The sequence below is a fragment of the Mobula birostris genome, chromosome 5 (genome assembly GCF_030028105.1).
Source record: "Mobula birostris isolate sMobBir1 chromosome 5, sMobBir1.hap1, whole genome shotgun sequence".
NCBI lineage: Eukaryota > Metazoa > Chordata > Chondrichthyes > Myliobatiformes > Myliobatidae > Mobula > Mobula birostris.
In genome coordinates, this window is record NC_092374.1 from 119,739,769 (window position 1) to 119,759,237 (window position 19,469).

The window sequence follows — 19,469 nt, forward strand, 5'->3', positions numbered from 1 at the left end:
TGTTGACTCTGCAGATGCAAAGAATCATTTAAGGTTCTCCCTATCTCTTTTAGCTCCATGCGTAGATGACCACTCTGATCTTTCAGAGGACCAACTTTGTCCCTTGCTATCCCTTTGCTCTTAATACATCTATAGAAGCCCTTGGGATCCTCCTTCACCTTGTCTGCTAGAGCAATCTCATGTCTTCCTTCAGAGCACCCCCACCCCCCGAGTTTCTTCTTAATTTTGTTCTTATGAACGACTTGTATAAAGGCACTAAAAATATGTTTGTTAAATTTATGATGACAGAGGTAGATAGGAAAATAATTATAAAGGGAATATTAGAGAAATAGTTGTGAAATATGCATGGGTTAAGTGAACCAGAAAGATCTGGTAAATCTACAATATTGTGAGAAAATACAAAATCATACACTTAGGTAAGAATTTTTAAAAATACTCCTCGTGGTAATGGTAGAAGATCACAGAGTTATGAGATGGCAGGGAAATCGTGTCCTAGTATGCAACTACAGCAAGTACAAAGGAAAACTGTTTATTGCTGGAGGAATTGAACACAGAAATCGAAAGCTCACACTTTATTTGTGTACGGTATTGATCAGATGATATCTGGAGTACTGAGTACAGTTCAGATAAGACGTATCATGTTGATACCTGGAATCGGTGGGTTGGCTCATGAGGAAAGATTGGATGGGCTAGTTTGTATCCACTAGAATTGAAAAGAATGAAGGGAGATTTGACAGAAACATGGAAAGTCCTGAGGAGTCTTGACAAATTAAAAGTGGAAAATATATTTAATCTTGTGTGAGAATCAAGAATACTTAAAATAAATGTTTACCTATTTTAGGCAGAAACCATGCAGGTTTTCACTCTCAGACATTTGTGAGACTTTGCTTCGATGAAGAGAATGCCAGAGATTTTCAATATTCTATAGGCAGAGGCAGAGGCGGAGGCGGAGGTGGAGGGAGACATGGAGAGGGAGACAGAGAGAGGGAGAGGGAGACACAGAGAGAGGGAGTGAGAGAGAGAGTGAGAGAGAGAGAGAGGCATTTAAGTTTTGAGCAATAAAAGTTACGTAAGTATGGAATAGATTGTTAGCAAAAGTGTTGTACAAATATTTATTACTGGCTTGAAACCAGACAGTGAGATTTTAATAGAAATGGAACAAAGAAAACAAATCCCGAGTTACCGCATATAGTGGGTGGTTTGAACATTTTGTGTTGGAATGGAAAATCATGGATAACATCAGTAACATGGAAGTTTCCAAAAGTTCAAAGTACATTTGTTTTCAAAGCTTGTATACCATTAAAAACCTTGAGATTCATCTTTTCGCCGGAGCCTATAAAACAAAGAAACAGTTGAATCCATGAAAAACCAGACATAGCAAAGACCAACAAACACCCAATGTGTGAAATAAAAAAAAACAAATCATGCAAATAATACAAATGTAAACAAATTATAGTCAGAAGGTACGTGTAGAGTACATCATTGCAGTTTCACTATAACTCAAAAAAATTCAAAGGTTCATTTTATTGTCAAGGTAAGCATGTACAATACAACTCTGATATTCATCTTCTCCAGATAGCCACGAAATACAGAAAACCATGAGTGATGTTGAAAGGAAAGACGTCAAATCCACCACACAAATAAAGAAAAAGAAACAAAACTTGCAAATCCCAAACCCCCATTGCCTCCCTCGCACAAAAACTAGCAGATCACTCACCCAGAAAATGGCAGCTAGAAAACCTAAACCCCCAACCCCCTCCCTCGCAAAAAAAAAGCAACAATAACATCAAACCCCAACCCCCTCTCTCACACACAAAAAACTAACGGAACACCCAAATAAAAAAGCACCAACAAGAACATCAGACTCCAAATCCCCAACTCCTCCCTCACATAAAAAGTAACATGTCACCCACCCATCAATCGGCAACAATATAGAAATCACAGAAAGCTGAAGGAGACCAATATAAATTACCGTCCAATAATCATGTAAATCACAAAATTTCAAAAGTATCCTTCCAACAACATCATAGAGATTGGCTGCACAATCTCAGTCCTTCCATGAAGAGCACCACCATTCCAGGTCTGAACGTTGCCAACATTGCTATCAACCACCGTCGACCCCGTGGCCTCCATGAAGAGCAACTGCTGACCTCCTCCATATTCACCTCGACGCTTCAAAATGGACTTGGTTATGACCCTGCACCCTGTCCAGTCTTCTCCATAAGACACCTTGTACTCTCGGTCCTCTCCAAGGACAGCAGAATGCTAGAACATTCAATTGAACTCCTGACTGCACATCACAGGCTTAAACAGTTTGCAAAACACAAGCAAGACACAAAGAACAAGCAGAAGACAAAGGATCTGAATTACACATGGTAGCAAGAACATCATTAGGGTTGGGTATAAAGTGCTCGAATTTAAATTGTGCAAGATTCTCATGATGGAATCTGAAGTTACCACATAAATACAGAGATCCACTGCACCTAACTTTAGAGAATGGAGATATTCTCACCATCCACAGGGCTCAAAACAGCCCTTTCATTTAATTATCCAATGTTTTTGTTGGACTTCTAGCCCATTAAATTACTTCAGGTGTTCTAAGGTCATCTGTAACTTATGTTAACTAGTTACAGATGCCCTGCTTAAAGTTCAAAGTCCAAAGTATATATATTATCAAAGTATGTAAACGTTATACAACCTTGAGATTCGTCTCCTTACAGGCAGCCACAAAACAAAGAACCCTTTAAAGAATGCATTTAAAAAAAGAAAAACATCAAACACCCAATGTGCAGAGAGAGGAAAAAAAACTGTGCAAACAATAAAAGTAAGCAAATAGCTTCAGAGCTGAAGTTTTATGAAGGACGCAAAGCCCAGTATCACTGCTGTCAGAGCAGGCTACAGCGCATTTCAGTGCAGAAAAGACTAAACGTCACAGAGCACTGTCCAAACATTGGATTGTTTCTCACTCTCGGACCAACCTGGGGCCTGAACCCAGCTGCCACAATTCAACCAGGAGCTTAAATCAATCAGACATCGGGAATTTTTGTCGCTCGTGGAGACATCACAACTCTGCTTCAACTCCACTTGCCTTAACCATGCTTCACCTGTGCCTCTGCCTCTGCCACCACTCACCTCTACTTTCCACAACCATTCGTTTCCTGTGCCACAGCCTATGCCACTGCTTGCCTCTCCATTGTTTGTGTTGATCATTATTAATGAAGTATTATTAATAAGGTTATTTAATAAAGCCCAGCACCAACTCTCAGAACTCTAACTTGCTGAGTCCCAGTTTCAACTCTCAGACACCTCCTTTTTTTACTCCTCGAACAGGACCCCGCTAAGAAAACCAGGCTATTGTCTCCCACACCATCACTGACCTTACTAACTCTGGGGATCTCCCATCCACCACCACCACCACCCTCATAGTTCCCACACCATGCACCTCCCGTTTCTACCTCCGACCCAAGATCCACAAACCCGCTTATCCAGGTAGACTCATTGTTTCAACTTGTTCCTGCCTCACTGAACACATATCGGCATACCTTGACTCTGTTTTATCCCCACTAGTTCAGCTCCTTCCTATCTACATTTGTAACATTTCACACGCTCTGGAACTTTTCAATGATTTTAGGTTCCCTGGCCCCGCTTCATCTCATTTTTACTATGGATGTCCAGTCCCTATACACCTCCATCCCCCACCAGGAAGGCCTCAGAACTCTCTGTTTCTTTCTGGACACCAAACCCAACCAGTTCGCCCCTACCTCCACTCTCCGCCTAGCAGAACTCGTCCTCACTCTAAATAATTTCTCCTTTGGCTCCTCCCAATTCCTTCAAACAAAAGGTGTAGCCATGGGCACTTGCATGGGCCCCAGCAATGACTGCCTGTTTGTTGGCTAAGTGGAACAGCCAATGTTCCAACCCTACACTGGTGACCATCCCACACTTTTCCTATGCTACATTGATGACTGCATTGGTGCTGCTTCCTGCTCCCATGCTGAACTCGTCAACTTCATCCACTTTGCCTCCAACTTCCACCCTGCACTCTAAGTTACCTGGTCCATTTCTGACAGCTCCCTACCCTTTCTTGATCTTTCTGCTTCTGTCTCTGGAGACTGATCTCTATTACAAACACAAGGACTCTCACAGACAACTGGACTAAATCCCACTCTATTACTTGTAAAAACACCACCCCTTCTCTCAATTTCTCCATCTCTGCTGCACCTGCTCATTATGAGGTTTTTCATTCCAGAACAAAGGAGATATCATCCTCCTTCAAAGAAAGGGGCTTCTCTTCCTCCACCATCAGCACTGCCCTCAACCATATTTCTTCCATTTCACACATGTCTGCTCTCACTCCATCCTGCCACCACCCTACCAGGAATACCATTCCTCTTGTATTCACCTACCACCCCACCAGCCTCCATGTCCAGCACATAATTCTCTGCAACTTCCACAATCTCCAACGGGATCCTACCACCAAGCATGTCTTTCCCTCCCCCCACTTTCTGCTTTCCGCAGGGATCGCTCCCTACACGACTCCCTTGTCCATTCGTTCCCCCATCCCTCCCCACTGATCTCCCTCCTTGCACTTATCCTTCCAAGCAGAACAAGTGCTACACCTCCACCCTCACTACCATTCAGGGCCCCAAACAGTCCTTCCAAGTGAGGCAATACTTCACCTGTGAGTCTGTTGGGATCATATACTGTCTCCAGTGTTCCCGGTGCGGCCCCCTGTATATCAGTGAGACCCAGCGTAGATTAGGAGACCGCTTCACCAAGCACCTGCATTCCATCTGCCAGAAAAAGCGGGATCTTCCAGTGGCCACTCATTTTAATGTCACTTCCCATTCCCATTCTGATATGTCTATCCATGGCCTCCTCCGCTGTCGCGATGAGGTTGCACTCAGGTTGGGGGAACAGCACCTTATATTCTATCAGGCTAGCCTCCAACCTGATGGCATGAACATCAATTTATTGAACTTCCAGTAATGCACCCCCCTCACCATTCCCCATCCCCTATTCCCTGTCTCACCTTATCTCCTTGCCCACCCATCGTGGTGCACCTCCCCTCCTTTTCTTTCTTCCATTGCCTTCTGTCCTCTTCTATCAGACTCCCCCTTCTCCAGTCCTGTATCTCTTTCACCAATCAACTTTCCTGCTCTTTAGTTCATCCCTCCCCTTCCTGGTTTTACCTATTGCCTTGTGTTTCTCTCTCCCCTCCCCCACCTTTAAAATCTATTCCTCAGTTTTATTCCTCCAGTCCTGCCGAAGGGTCTCGGCTCGAAACGTCAATTGTACTTTTTTTTCCATAGATGTTGTCGGGCCTGCTGAGTTCCTCCAACATTTTGAGTGCATTGCGAAGTATTTAGTAGTTTTCGTTCTTTTGCTTTTTGCTGCTGTTAAGTAGTTGCTATGCATCACCTGCATCATCTTAAAGCAGGGGTCTATCTGAGTTTTCTGTCGAGTTTCTGGCAAAGTTACACATTGTAGTGATTGAAGTTCAAGTATAATGCAAGAGGTTTTTTCTAATTATTCTGCAATTTGCTTTTCCTATGAATCTTGAGAATATTTCTTTTGTAGCAGTATTGGCGTAATCACGCAAATTGAGTATGATGTTCTCCTAAGAGGTTGTCTACTGGTGGGTCTTCAGGTGGCTGTGCAGGTCGGTCCAGGACCCACATATTCTGGTGCAGTGTGGACAAGAGAATATTTCTGTACTATTTGGCCACGTGCCATTGAAAAATGTAAGTATATTAGTATGGGTTGATTGCTTTCACTGATGCATCGTATTCAGAGAGATCATTCAGAAGCATAAACTATTGATGTCCTAATCAAAATTTATTGCTGAACAAGGGTATTTTAAAAATAATGTGTAATGATCTGTTCAAATACAAATCACAGAGGTTCATCATCATCATTTAGGGCTATTCCTTTATCCTCCTCTTTGCACTTGAATAGCTTTATGCTGTTCTGAAAATATTCTTGCAGGGTTCTCTTACAGTGATCATCAAGTAACGGAAAGTGGTCCAGATAGTGTTTGATGTGGACAAAGGATAGTCCAGTAGCACAGCAAGTAGAGCTGCTCAGGTTTAATGCTGACCTCTGGTGTTATCTGTCTTCGCACATTCTTCTTGTGGTTTATATAAATTTCCTTCAGGTGACCCACAGTCACCTGAACACAGCTCCACAATGGCAAGGGTCAATAGGTTGATTGCTTAGTATAAATTACCCCTGGTGTGTAGGTGAGCGGCAGCATCTGCAGTACTTGATGGTATTGTGGGGTGAATAAAACTGGATTGGTGAAAATGAATGCTTAAGGAAGGTCATGGACCCAATGACCTTCAGAAATTAAGGGCCTAGTTCAATGCTGTATGATTCTGTAGATATTGAATCTCTAGAAGTTTCTACACTTCCAAAATGAGCCTTCTGCAGACTCTGAGGATTCATTGTGTTGAAAGATTGCAAGGAGAAGTGAAACACCAGTAACAATCAAGCATCAGGTGATAGGAACTGAAGACTGCCACTCAGGACTGCCCTAATTGTAATGGCCAGCTCATTGTTTTTAAAAGACCCATTTTCCTCTTTTTAATCTCTGATATTCAGAAGCATTAACGAGCAGTTTAAATAGACTTTAATATTCAACAAAGAAAATACTTAGAAATTTTAAAAATACATTTAATTAAGAATAGAATTTTAGCAACAGTACATAGAGTGAAACAGTGAAATAAAAAGTGAAAATATTGTCTGAACTTACCTTTTGATGAAGTTTTCTGATCCCATTCAAATGACTGAGTTCTCTCTTTGTATGCCAAGCACAGAAGAGTAGAAGTGAGGGAAATTATGAGAATTACCTCTATTTTCTCATTTAAGCATGATCTAGAACTGTCCCTGAACTTACTGGTAAGTTAAGCAGTGGAGTGGGCGATCAAATGTGTAGATGTAGAATCTTGGGAGCACTGAATATCAGAAACCAGATGAGCCACTTTTCCTTTCGAAATGGTTGATCACTATGGAGCTCAGTCTCACGTGATTTTCTCCCGCTATTTTCTGTTACAGGTCATTTTTCACAACCAAATATTATTGCTATTTTTTGCATTTTAACAGTAGTTAGCAACTTCAGATTCTGTATTAATATTTAATAAAACATCTAGCAACAATATCATGTTATTAGAACTTTGCAAACTATCCCTTTAGCCAGTAATACAGAATCAAAATGATGAAACACACTTCTAATTTCTCTTGAAATCTTTATTGATTACAGACGTATATGTGATAGCAATTGCTATCTAAGTGAAAAAGTATTACACTTTGATTCTCCCAACTTGTTTCAGAAGAGACTTATCCCATTCTTTAAAAGATAAGTCAATTATAGATGATTTAAAGAATGGGATAGAGTGAGTATTAAATGATTTCAGGATTTGTCTGATGGAGGGAATCTCTCTCCTTTTGTGCAACTTTCAACAAAATTTAACCTTTCCAATACCCACTTTTATCGTTACTTACAGATTAGAGATTTTTTTCAGATCACAATTACATACATTTCCTACCAGTCCAGATAAGAATACAATGGATACAATTTTTAATCTGAAATCCTTTGACAATGGTTCAATATCCTACATTTACGGTCTGCTGTTGGGACTGAAAAAGACTTCTTTAGATAAAATTAAAGGAGACTGGGAAAAGGAATTACAGATTTTCATATCTGAAGGGAGCTGGAAGATTATTTTAAAACTGATTAATTCTTCATCATTATATGCTCCTCATTCTTGATTACAATTCAAAGTGGTACATAGAGATCATATGTCTAAAGACAAGCTCTCTTGTTTCTACGCAGATATTTCTCCTTACTATGATAGACGTACTAATGGAGTGGCCATACTAATTTCATATGTTTTGGATATGTCCGAGCCTTGAAAAAATTTGGAAAGACGTATTTCAAACTTTTTCTGTACTTTTCAATGTTAGTTTTAAGACTGCCATGTATTGTTGAGGATAGTGCAACAAAACTGAAGCCATCTAATTTGCAGGTACTGGACTTATGTCTTTTACGGCCAGGAGGGTGATCTTGCTCAAGTGGAAGGAGGCTGCCCCACCTGCTCATGCTCAATGGCTATCTGATGTTTGTCATAAGGTGGTGGCTGGGAACGGACCCAAGTGCAAGACACAGACACTGAAGTACTAGGGACAGGACTAGGATAGGGGGTGAGGTCTAGGACATGGACACGAAAACCGGGAACCCAGAACAGGACAGGACAAGAGAGCTAGGAACCAGGGATACAAGGACTCCGAGCCAGAGACTGGACAAGGACCCAGAACATAGGTCTTGCCTCTGGCTCGGAACCCAGAACTAGGCGAGGACGTGACTTGGCTGGCAGGCAGGACAAGGCTGGAATTTTCAGGCTTGAGGCGAGGCTTGAGACTCGAGTTGAGGCTCGAGACTAGAGGCGAAGCTTGAGACCAGAGACTTGAGGCGAGGCTGGAGACCAGAGACTTGAGATTAGAGCCTTGAGGTGAGGTTGGAGACCAGAGACTTGAGACTAGAGACTTGAGGCAAGGCTTGAGGCTTGGGGTCTTGAAGCTCCTCCTGGGCAGGGCACTGTACTCCTGGGCAGGGCGTGTATCACATGGGCAGGGAGCGGATCACCTGCGCAGGGCGCAGATCTCCATCCAACGGAAGCAAGGGACAGGAAAGGACAGAGCCCTCTGCAGGGTGATGGCAATCTGGCCTGGCTTACCCGACGGAGGCAAGGGACAGGAAGGGACCGGACCCACCACAGGGTAACGGCAATCTGGCCTGGTTTACCTGACGGAGGCAAGGGACAGGAAGGGACAGAGACCACCGCAGGGTAACGGCAATCTGGTCTGGCTTACCCGACGGAGGCAAGGGACAGGAAGGGACATAGATACAGGGTGGCTCCAAGACAAGACTTCAGGCGAGGCGAGGTGAGAGTTAGCGTCAAGACAAAGCAAGGCTTCAGGAAATGCAAGGCGAAACAAGAACTTCGGGCGAGGCAAGAGTTACTGGCAAGACAAGGCAGGGCTTCAGGCAAGGAAACAGAAGGCAGGGGAAGGGATACAAGGAGTAAGGACAAGAACAATCCAGCAGCCACACCCTGGTCTCTGGATGTATTTATGCAGCCAGCCCCAACAAGAATCAGCTGCCTCAATTAGTGCTCAACAGGTACAGAAACAGGGTAGACAGGAAAACCTGGAGCAAGGGTCAATGGACCGGACCGTGAACCGGAATGCAGACTTCACGGACCAGACCATGACAATGTTATGTTGTGCCTTGATCTAGAGAAGATTCATTGTTCGATTTCTGACTCTAAACATGATTTTCCAATGTTATGGGGACCCTTTCTGAGTTATTTTCATAATCTTTGAACTGTTATTAAAGTATGGATCTGAGCCATTATTATAATGATATTATATGGTAAGGTATTTTTTTCTCTTTTTTTATTACCAGCCAGCTCATTTTGGTAGTGGGGATAATTTTTTAAAATAAAATAAAATAATTTTATTTTATTTCATTTCACAATTCAATTTTTTTCTACATGATTGATTGGAATATGGGATACTGTGATCATATTACTGTGATTTAAATGCAATGTAATTTGTTTTACTTACTTGTGTCCTTATGAATTTTGTATTTGTATTCATGCAATTTATATAATATTAATAAAAATATTGAAAGGAAGAAGAGACTTATTAATGAAGACCTGAAATAGTTGATGCCGGACTCCTTCAGCACAAATGCCTTTCAACAAATTATACAGTAATATCTACTCAATAGTCACTTCATTAGGTACACCTGATTGTTAATGCAAATATCTAATCAGTTAATCATGTGGCAGCAAATCACTGTATAAAAACATGCAGACATGTTCGAGCGGTTCAAATGTTGTACAAACCAAACACCAGGATGGGGAAGAAATGTGGATCTAAGTGACTTTGACCATGGAATGATAATTGGTGCCAGACAAGGTGGTCTGAGAATCTCAGAAACTGCTAATCTCCTGGGATTTTCATGCACTACAGTCCCTAGAGTTTACAGAGAATAGTATGAAAAACAAAAAAAAACTTCCAGTGAGCAGCAGTTCTGTGGGCAAAAACGCCTTGTTACTAAAAGAGTTCAAAAGAGAATAGCCAGACCGATTCAAGCTGAAAGGAAGGTGAGTGTAACTCAAATAACCATGCATTACAACAGTGGAGAGCAGTTGAGCAGCTCTGAACACACAACACGTCGAACCTTGAAGTTAGTGGGCCACGACAGTAGAAGGCTATGAACATGCACTCAGTAGACACTTAATTAAGTGCAGGAAGTCAGAAGTTACCTAATAAAGAGGCTGTTGAGTGTAACTGTCCTTATTCTCTTGAAGCTCTTTTGTTAAAATGTTTACTTCCACCTAAAAATTAATTTGACATAAAGATGGTTAACATTTAACAGAATATGGAACAATCATAAGATTTAAACAAGCACAATATCTAACAAAGATGAAGTTCATCTTCAAAAAATACTGAAGTCACCTCAAGGGGCCAAATGTCAAATTCCTGCTCCTAGACCACGATGCATCGCACATACAGTTGAAGTCAGAAGTTTACAAACACCTGAAGGTACCACGTTCATCTGTACAAACAATAGCACGCAAGTATAAACACCATGGGACCACGCAGCTGTCATACTGCTCAGGAAGGAGACGCATTCTGTCTCCTAGAGATGAACATACTTTGGCGCGAAAAGTGCCAATCAATCCCAGAACAACAGCAAAGGACCTTGTGAAGATCCTGGAGGAAACATGTTGACAAGTATCTATATCCACAGTAGAACATATCCTATATCAACACAACCTGAAAGGCTGCTCAGCAAGGAAGAAGCCACTGCTCCAAAACAGCCATAAAAAAAGCCAGACTACAGTTTGCAAGTGCACATGGGGACAAAAATCTTACTTTTTGGAGAAATGTCCTCTGGTCTGATGAAACAAAAATTGAACCGTTTGGCCATAATAACTATTTTTATGTCCGGAGGGAAAAGGGTGAGGCTTGCAAGCCAAAGAACACCATCCCAACCGTGAAGCATGGGGGTGACAACATCAAGTTGTCGGGGTGCTTTGCTGCAGGAGGGAAATTTGTGAGCAGAACTGAAGAAGCGTGTGCGAGCAAGGAGGCCCTACAAACCTGACTCAGTTACACCAGTTCCATCTGGAGGAATGGAACAAAATTCCAGCAACTTACTGTGAGAAGCTTGTAGACGGCTACCAAAAACGTTTGATCCAAGTTAAACAATTTAAAGACAATGCTACCAAATACTAACAAAGTGTATGGTAACTTCTGACCCACTGGGAAAATGACGAAAGAAATAAAAGCTGAAATAAATCATTCTCTCTACTATTATTCTGATATTTCACATTCTTAAAATAAAGTAGTGATCTTAACTGACCTAAGACAGGAAACGTTTTCTCGGAAACTTTGTCAAATGGTGTGAGCAGAATAATCTGCAGCTTAATGTGAAAAAGACTAAGGAGCTGGTGGTAGACCTGAGGAGAGCCAGGTACCGGTGACCCCTGTTTCCATCCAGGGGGTCAGTGTGGACATGGTGGAGGATTGCAAATACCTGGGGATACGAACTGACAATAAACTGGACTGGTCAAAGAACACTGAGGCTGTCTACAAGAAGGGTCAGAGCCGTCTCTGTTTCCTGAGGAGACTGAGGTCCTTTAACATCTGCTGGACGATGCTGAGGATGTTCTATGAGTCTGTGGTGGCCAGTGCAATCATGTTTGCTGTTGTGTGCTGGGGCAGCAGGCTGAGGGTAGCAGACACCAACAGAATCAGCAACTCATTTGTAAGGCCAGTGATGTTGTGGGGATGGAACTGGACTCTCTGACGGCGGTATCTGAAAAGAGGATGCTGTCCAAGTTGCATGCCATCTTGGACAATGTCTCCCATCGACTACATAATGTACTGGGTGAGCACAGGAGTACATTCAGCCAGAGACTCATTCCACCGAGATGCAACACAGAGCATCATAGGAAGTCATTCCTGCCTGTGGCCAACAAACTTTACAACTCCTCCCTTGGAGGGTCAGAAATCCTGAGCCAATAGGCTGGTCCTGGACATTTCATAATTTACTGGCATAATTTACATATTACTATTTAACTATTTATGGTTCTATTACTATTTATTATTTACAGAACAACTGTAACGAAAACCAATTTCCCCCGGGATCAATAAAGTATGACTATGACTATGACTATGACTATGAATTGTGAAAAACCGAGTTGAAATGTATTTGGCTAGTGTTTTGTAAACTTCTGACTTCAACTGTACAAGAGAAAATCTGCAGTTGTTGGAAATCCAAGCATCACATACAAAATGCTGGAGGAACTCAGCGGGCCAGACAGCATAAATGGAAAAGAGTAAGCAGTTGGCGTTTCAGGCCAAGATCCTTCATCAGGTCCTGATGAAGGGTCTCAGCTCGAAACGTCGACTGTTTATGCTTTTCCATACAGGAACCCTGCTTGGGCACTGGTACAATAGCTGTCTTTTAGAAGCAGATGGGAACCTCACAACACAGATGAAAAGGCTGATTTTTGTCTGCAAGTACACTCAGTGTCCACTTTATTATGTACCCCCGTCCATAAAGTAGCCATTACATGTACGTTGATGGTCCTCTGCAGCCTATCCACTTCAAGGTTTGTATTGCTATGCATTCATAAATATTCTTCTGCACACCATTGTTGTAAGTCGAGTTATTGTCACCTTCCTGTCAGCTTGAACATGTCTGAGCATTCTCTTCTGACCTTTATCATTAACAAGGCGTTCTGTACTTACTGGATGTTTTTGTTTGTTGTTTTTCTTGCATCATTCTCTGTAAACTCCAGAGATTGTTGTGCATGAAAATCCCAAGAGCTCAGCGGGTTCTGAGAAACTTAAACTACCCCACCTGGAACCAATAATCATTCCACAGCCAAAGTCACATTGGCCACATTTCTTCCCCATTCTGACCAACAGCTGAACCTCTTGACCATGGTTACGTGCTTTTATGCATTGAGTTGCTGCCAAATAATTGACTGATTAGATATTTGCATGATTGAGCAGGTGCACAGGTATACCTAGTAAAGTGGCCACTGAGCGTGTGCCAGCTAGCTGGACTACACAGATCTTAAGTAGTTAGCCAGCTACACTCAGCCAGATGCCTTTCATGAATGCACCTTCTTGAAGGATGTCCAGATGTTGTCCTCAGAGACTGTTACAAGGTCACCTGGAAATGTGGGTGTCATTGTTCTTCCTCTCAAAGAGTGCATAGAAGTTATGAGCTCATCTGGGAGTGATCAGCCATTGCCATTTCCGCCACCTGATCTTACCTTTTAGGAATTAATATTGTGCGTGCCCTGCACAGCAGTCAAACATCCATATGTGATTCCAGTTTAGTGTTTAAAATCGTCTTCTCAAAGCTATACGTGGAGTTCTCATGATATTCTGGGTCCCCTAAATACCTCAGATCTATCCCTCAACAGATTACACATCTCCTGGTTCCTCCAGGGCTTCTGGTTGGAGAAGACTTGGAATGTGTTTCTGTGTACAAACCTGTTCATACATGTACTTACGACGAATTCTGCAGATGCTGGAAATTCAAGCAACACACATCAAAGTTGCTGGTGAACGCAGCAGGCCAGGCAGCATCTCTAGGAAGAGGTACGGTCGACGTTTCGGGCCGAGACCCTTCGTCAGGACTAACTGAAGGAAGAGCTAGTAAGGGGTTTGAAAATGGGAGGGGGAGGGGGAGATCCAAAATGATGGGAAAATATATAAATAAATACATTGGCGAGACCTGACACAGACTGGGAGATCATTTTGCTGGACACCTACGCTGTGTCCGCCAGAGAAAACAGGATCTTCCAGTGGCCACACTTTTTAATTCCACATCCCATTTCCATTCTGATACCTCTATCCACGACCTCCTCTACTGTAAAGATGAAGCCACACTCAGGTTGGAGGAACATCCTTATATTCCGACTGGGTAGCGTCCAACCTGATGGCATGAACATTGATTTCTCTAACTTCCGCATATGCCCGAGCTCTCCCTCGTACCCCATCCATTATTTATTTTGTGATAAGAGACCAAGTTATCAGAAGATTGATGCCGATAAGAGAGACAGTGGGGAGACATTTAATATGCTAATATGAGAGACGAGAGAGATTAACGAAAAGAGACACAGTTCCGAGTATGTCAGACCGGTTGCTTTGAACCTGATCTGTTTGAAGTTTGATGGACAGGCGATACCCCAGCAGGGGGATAAAAGGAACAGGTTCGCTAAGGCAAGGGACACACCACGACACCACGAGATAATGAGACCCTGGAAGTGTGGTGTGCCCCCCTACAAGTTGGTGGGAGTTTTGGAGGTCTGGTCACAGGACCGACCATAGACACACAGGGTGAAAAGGTACGATCGGCGGGAACCTGGTGTGTGTGTCCGCCCTTGCCTGGGTGCCGGGTTCACCGCAGAAGAACGATCGTATCCGGAACAGAGGGGTCACAGTCTGTGACCTCCGAAGACATTACAAAGGGCTCGCCCGAAAGCTAACTGCGCGGAATATCAAAGGTCTGTTTGAATCTGATTTGAATATCATCATTCGCTCTCTCTCTCTCCCCAATGGCACAGCAGCGATTACTGCGAACTGAACTAAACTGAACTGAACTCTGCGTCACTTGAGACTGATCATTTTACCCCTAGACTGCGATAGAGCTTGATTGATCCTATTATCCCAGTTCTGTGTATATGTGTGTTTTATCATTGCTAACTTGTTGCATTTATATCCTTATGATTAGAGTACTGCGTTACTTATTTCTTTCATAAAACTTTCTTAGTTCCAGTAATCCAGACTCCAACTAAGTGGTCCATTTCTGCTGGTTTGGCAACCCAGTTACGGGGTATGTAACAATTTATATACACACATTCTTTCTCTCTCCTTTTTCTCCCTCTGTCCCTCTGACTATACCCCTTGCCCATCCTCTGGGTTCCCCCCCCCCTTGTCTTTCTCCCTGGGCCTCCTGTCCCATGATCCTCTCATATCCCCTTTGCCAATCACCTGTCCAGCTCTTGGCTCCATCCCTCCCCCTCCTGTCTTCTCCTATCAGTTTGGATCTCCCCCTCCCCCTCCCATTTTCAAATCTCTTACTAGCTCTTCCTTCAGTTAGTCCTGACGAAGGGTCTCGGCCCGAAACGTCGACTGTACCTCTTCCTAGAGATGCTGCCTGGCCTGCTGCATTCACCAGCAACTTTGATGTGTGTTGCGTACATGTACTTAAGTTGGTGAGGACTGTGGCATATTGATCTAGATCCACTGACAAAGCTTTGAACATGGTTTAGTCCACCAATTTGAGGCAATTCTATCCAGCTCTCCACAGTCCTTTTCACTGGTGCTGTACTCTTCCATTTTTGTCTGTATGCAGGAGGAAGCAGCACAGCCAGGTGATCAAATGTACCAAAGCACAGTCGACAGATGAAGCTGTAGGCATCTCTAATGGTGGTATAGTAGTGGTTGTGTATTGGAGGTGACGTGTTAAAAGTTGGGCGGAGATTTCTTCAAGCTCATCATAATCATTATGCGCCATGTCATATGACATGGGTGAACATGGTCTTCCTTCTCAATCCATGATCATGTTTGTTCTTGGCAATTTTATCTACAGAAGTGATTTGCCATTGCCTTCTTCGGGTCAACATCTTTACAAGATGGGTGACCCCAGCAATTATCAGTACTCTTCAGAGATTGTCTGCCTGGTGTCAGTGGTTGAATAACCAGGACTTGTGATATGAACCAACTGCTCATGTGACCATCCACCACCTGCTTCCATGGCTTCACGTGATCCTTATAGATGTACAGTATCTCCACCCTGCCACCTAAGCTAGTTCATATAAATAGCCAAGCAACTGCTGAGATCTATTGCCTGTAACTATTGCACTTTTACTGTAACTATTACAGACCTTGCTTTCTGGATGAATCTAGTGCTCGCAAATCCTTTTAAACACTCTTTGCCTCAGTTAGGATCAAGTATAACAAAGCAGACCCTCCAGTTAGCACTACTGTTTACTGACAACATGCGTGATCTGATTGTCCTTGAAAGGAGATGCAGAGAAGATCAGCAAAAGTGACATAGAGAGCATAGGGATGCACCTTACTTAATTAGTATTTAACAAGTAGCAACAAATGTAACAAATGATTTCCATTTGTGTTGGACCATTCCATAACTTTGTGACATTTTGTTCATATCATCAAAAGGTACATAAATTTCAGATACGGTATATTTGGCTATCAGTACTACAATGATAAGAAAGATGACAGAACATTGATATTTTCAGTGAGTTATGGATTTAAAAAAATAATTATTATAAGAGGCAGTGTTGGAGATCACAATAAATTACTTGCCAACTGTTAGACATGTGGGTTATGACCAAAGGAAAAAAATAGCTGGAGTCGTTTAGCACTTTAGTGTAAGGATGCTTATTAGTTACATCAATAATCAAACTTACCAAATTATTGAAAATAGTGAAAAGAAAACTGTCAATATTTACATAAAGATATCTACCAGAAAACACAATAATAGCTTTGTACTTTGTCCAATGTGAATTCCTGGCAGCCCCTATCTCTTTGTCTCTCTCTTTCACTGAGGGTGATGAGTTACTTTTTATTCGGCACTAGGACATACCATCTTTATTTATCCATTAAGTTAACTTAAGACTACACATAAATTAGAATATGATGCAGCCCACAATGTAGTTCCAATCATATTACAAAATAAACAGAGGTATCTACCTTAAATACAGCATAACAGCATATACACATTTACACACATCCCCTTTACTGAAGAAATGGAATATTCTGCCATGTACTGCAGGAAGGAAATCATGAATCCAACCTGAGGACATCAGCTCCGTTTAGGACCCATTATGAGAAAATACTGGGGAAAAGATTGAAGTGCGTACATACAGTGCCATGACAGCAGAATGAGAAGGCACTCTGTGTGTGTGTGTGTGTGTGTGTGTGTGTGTGTGTGTGTGTGTGTGTGTGTGTGTGCACTTGTGTGTGTAATTTACCAAGTGCTCTCCATCACACCAACAAAAGTATTGCAATAAATCGGAGTGACAAAACACATATTTTTATTTATATTATTTATTAAGTTTACTTTATTCTTATAAATTAAAAGGTAGAAATTCTTCATCATGACTGGTATTGTCTGTATCAAGCCATTACTGCCTTCAGCCATGCCTGTTGTTGATCTGATGTAATTTTTATTCTAATTGTGTGGTCAACTTCCAAGTGGTGGCAGATTTTTGGTGCCTTTGAAGAAGCACTGAATGCAGTCTTGTTCCTTGACAGCATATCATAGCTTTTAAGAGCAGAGTCTGGAGATTGATGGTTTAATTTAGGAGCATATTACAGATTGCTATTGTATCAAGTTCATAAACCACTGGTTGCCCTTAAGTCAATATCACAGCAGATTTGAAAATCAAAAGACTTCTATTGCAGGAAATCCAAAATGAAAACACAAGTTAGTATTTCAGGGCTAATGATGAGTTTTCAGCCAGAAACATTAACTCAAGTAACTGTGGTTGTTTCCATATACCCACTTGATTTGAGTATTTCCAGCATTTCAGTTCTTGGCAGAATGAATTTTATTTGGCACCAAGTATATTGGCTGAAATACTGTGGTGACTTTGACCATATTTCTGTCCCTGTGTAGCTTATGTCTTCCAATCCAGATCTTCTTTATTGTGTACCATTTGTAGAAATATTTTTACTATCTCTCTCCAGCACACTTTTCCCCATCTGCTAATCTTGCCCTCCGTGCTGTTTGTGATATCCAAGCCATCTTAATTTAGCTTCATTTTTCTGCCTTTCATCTCATTCATCACCATATATATTCCCTTCTAAACACAAAATACTCAGCAGATGCTGGGGTCAAAGCAACACTCACAACACTCTGGAGGAACTCAGCAGGTCGGGCAGCATCTGTGGAAACGATCAGTCAACGTTTCGGGCCGGAACCCTTTGTCAGGACACATACCTTCATGTTCCGGCCCGAAACGTTGACTGATCGTTTCCACAGATGCTGCCCGACCTGCTGAGTTCCTCCAGCGTATTGTGAGTGATATATTCTCTTCTGTTGGCCAACCAACCAACATTTCCAGCTGATTTTAAGTGTTTTTATTTAACTAAACACTTCGTCAGATTATTTTACATTTATAGCTTGGATCTTGGCACTTTAAAAGGTATACATATCTGTGCACACTTTTCTTGTATTAAACACATCTCATTTAGTGGGAGCTCCATCAAGACTGCTCCTTACAAACAATTTGATCTCTGGTGAGCAGGTCCTTCAAATCCACCGAACTGCAGTAAACTACTAACCATTTTAGATCAATGAATGAAATATCAAAGGATCCACCCAGCCTCTGATTTCAAGAAAAGAACTGTTAATTTCTTTGAAATAACTGTTAAGAAGTGCATTTCCATACAGTTTGCAGGGTTTAATTTGAAGGTGTGTTGGTATATTGCAAGACAATTCCATTATGACCAAAATAATATCCCAGGATTTTTACTTTGCATGGTCGATTTAATCAGCAACATGATCTCTTCTTTCCACTTTTGATTCTTTCAACAGTTTACTTGCTTGCAAATCCATTGGCTAGAGCATCTTGATTTCTTCCATTGTGTGTTGTCTTGCATAAATCACACAGCTTGTTCCATCTCAGTGTACACCTACATTTTATCTTAATTAGAAGGAACCCTGCCTATCATTCGGTATGCAGATTCTGTACTATCAAATAGAATTTCTCACACCATGCATAAGTATCGGTCTCTCTGACACTGGAGGATAACCGGTATGCAAAACTAACAAAAAAAAAGAGAAAATCTGCAGAAGCTGGAAATCCAAGCAACACACACAAAACGCTGGAGGAACTCAACAAGGCAGGCAGTATCTGTGGAAAAAAGTACAGTCGATGTAACAGGCTGAAGTCCTGCCTGAGGGGTTTCGGCCCAAAATGTTGACTATACTGTTTTCCACAGATGCTGTCTGGCCTGTTGAGTTTCTCCGGCATTTTGTGTGTGTTGCTAAACTAACAAAGTGCTTAACTGAATGAGAGACATAGAAAAACAAGAGAGATTTCATATTATGTGTGGCTGCTACTTGATAAAGAACTGGGGTAACTAGTTCAACACTCACAATTTAACACAACTATCAATAATTAAATAACTTAAAGGGATACAATATAAAATAAGTAAGGTTTACCAGGATATATATGGAAACAGATTTTTGTTGGTACACCCAATCACTTCTTGATTATCTGTTAATGGTCCACACTATTTCTTTGTTGCCTTATGTGTGGACCAAGGTGGTAGCAGGACCCTCAAATAAACTGCACACAACTATTGATGGTCTGTCATTTATCAATTGTTTTCACACA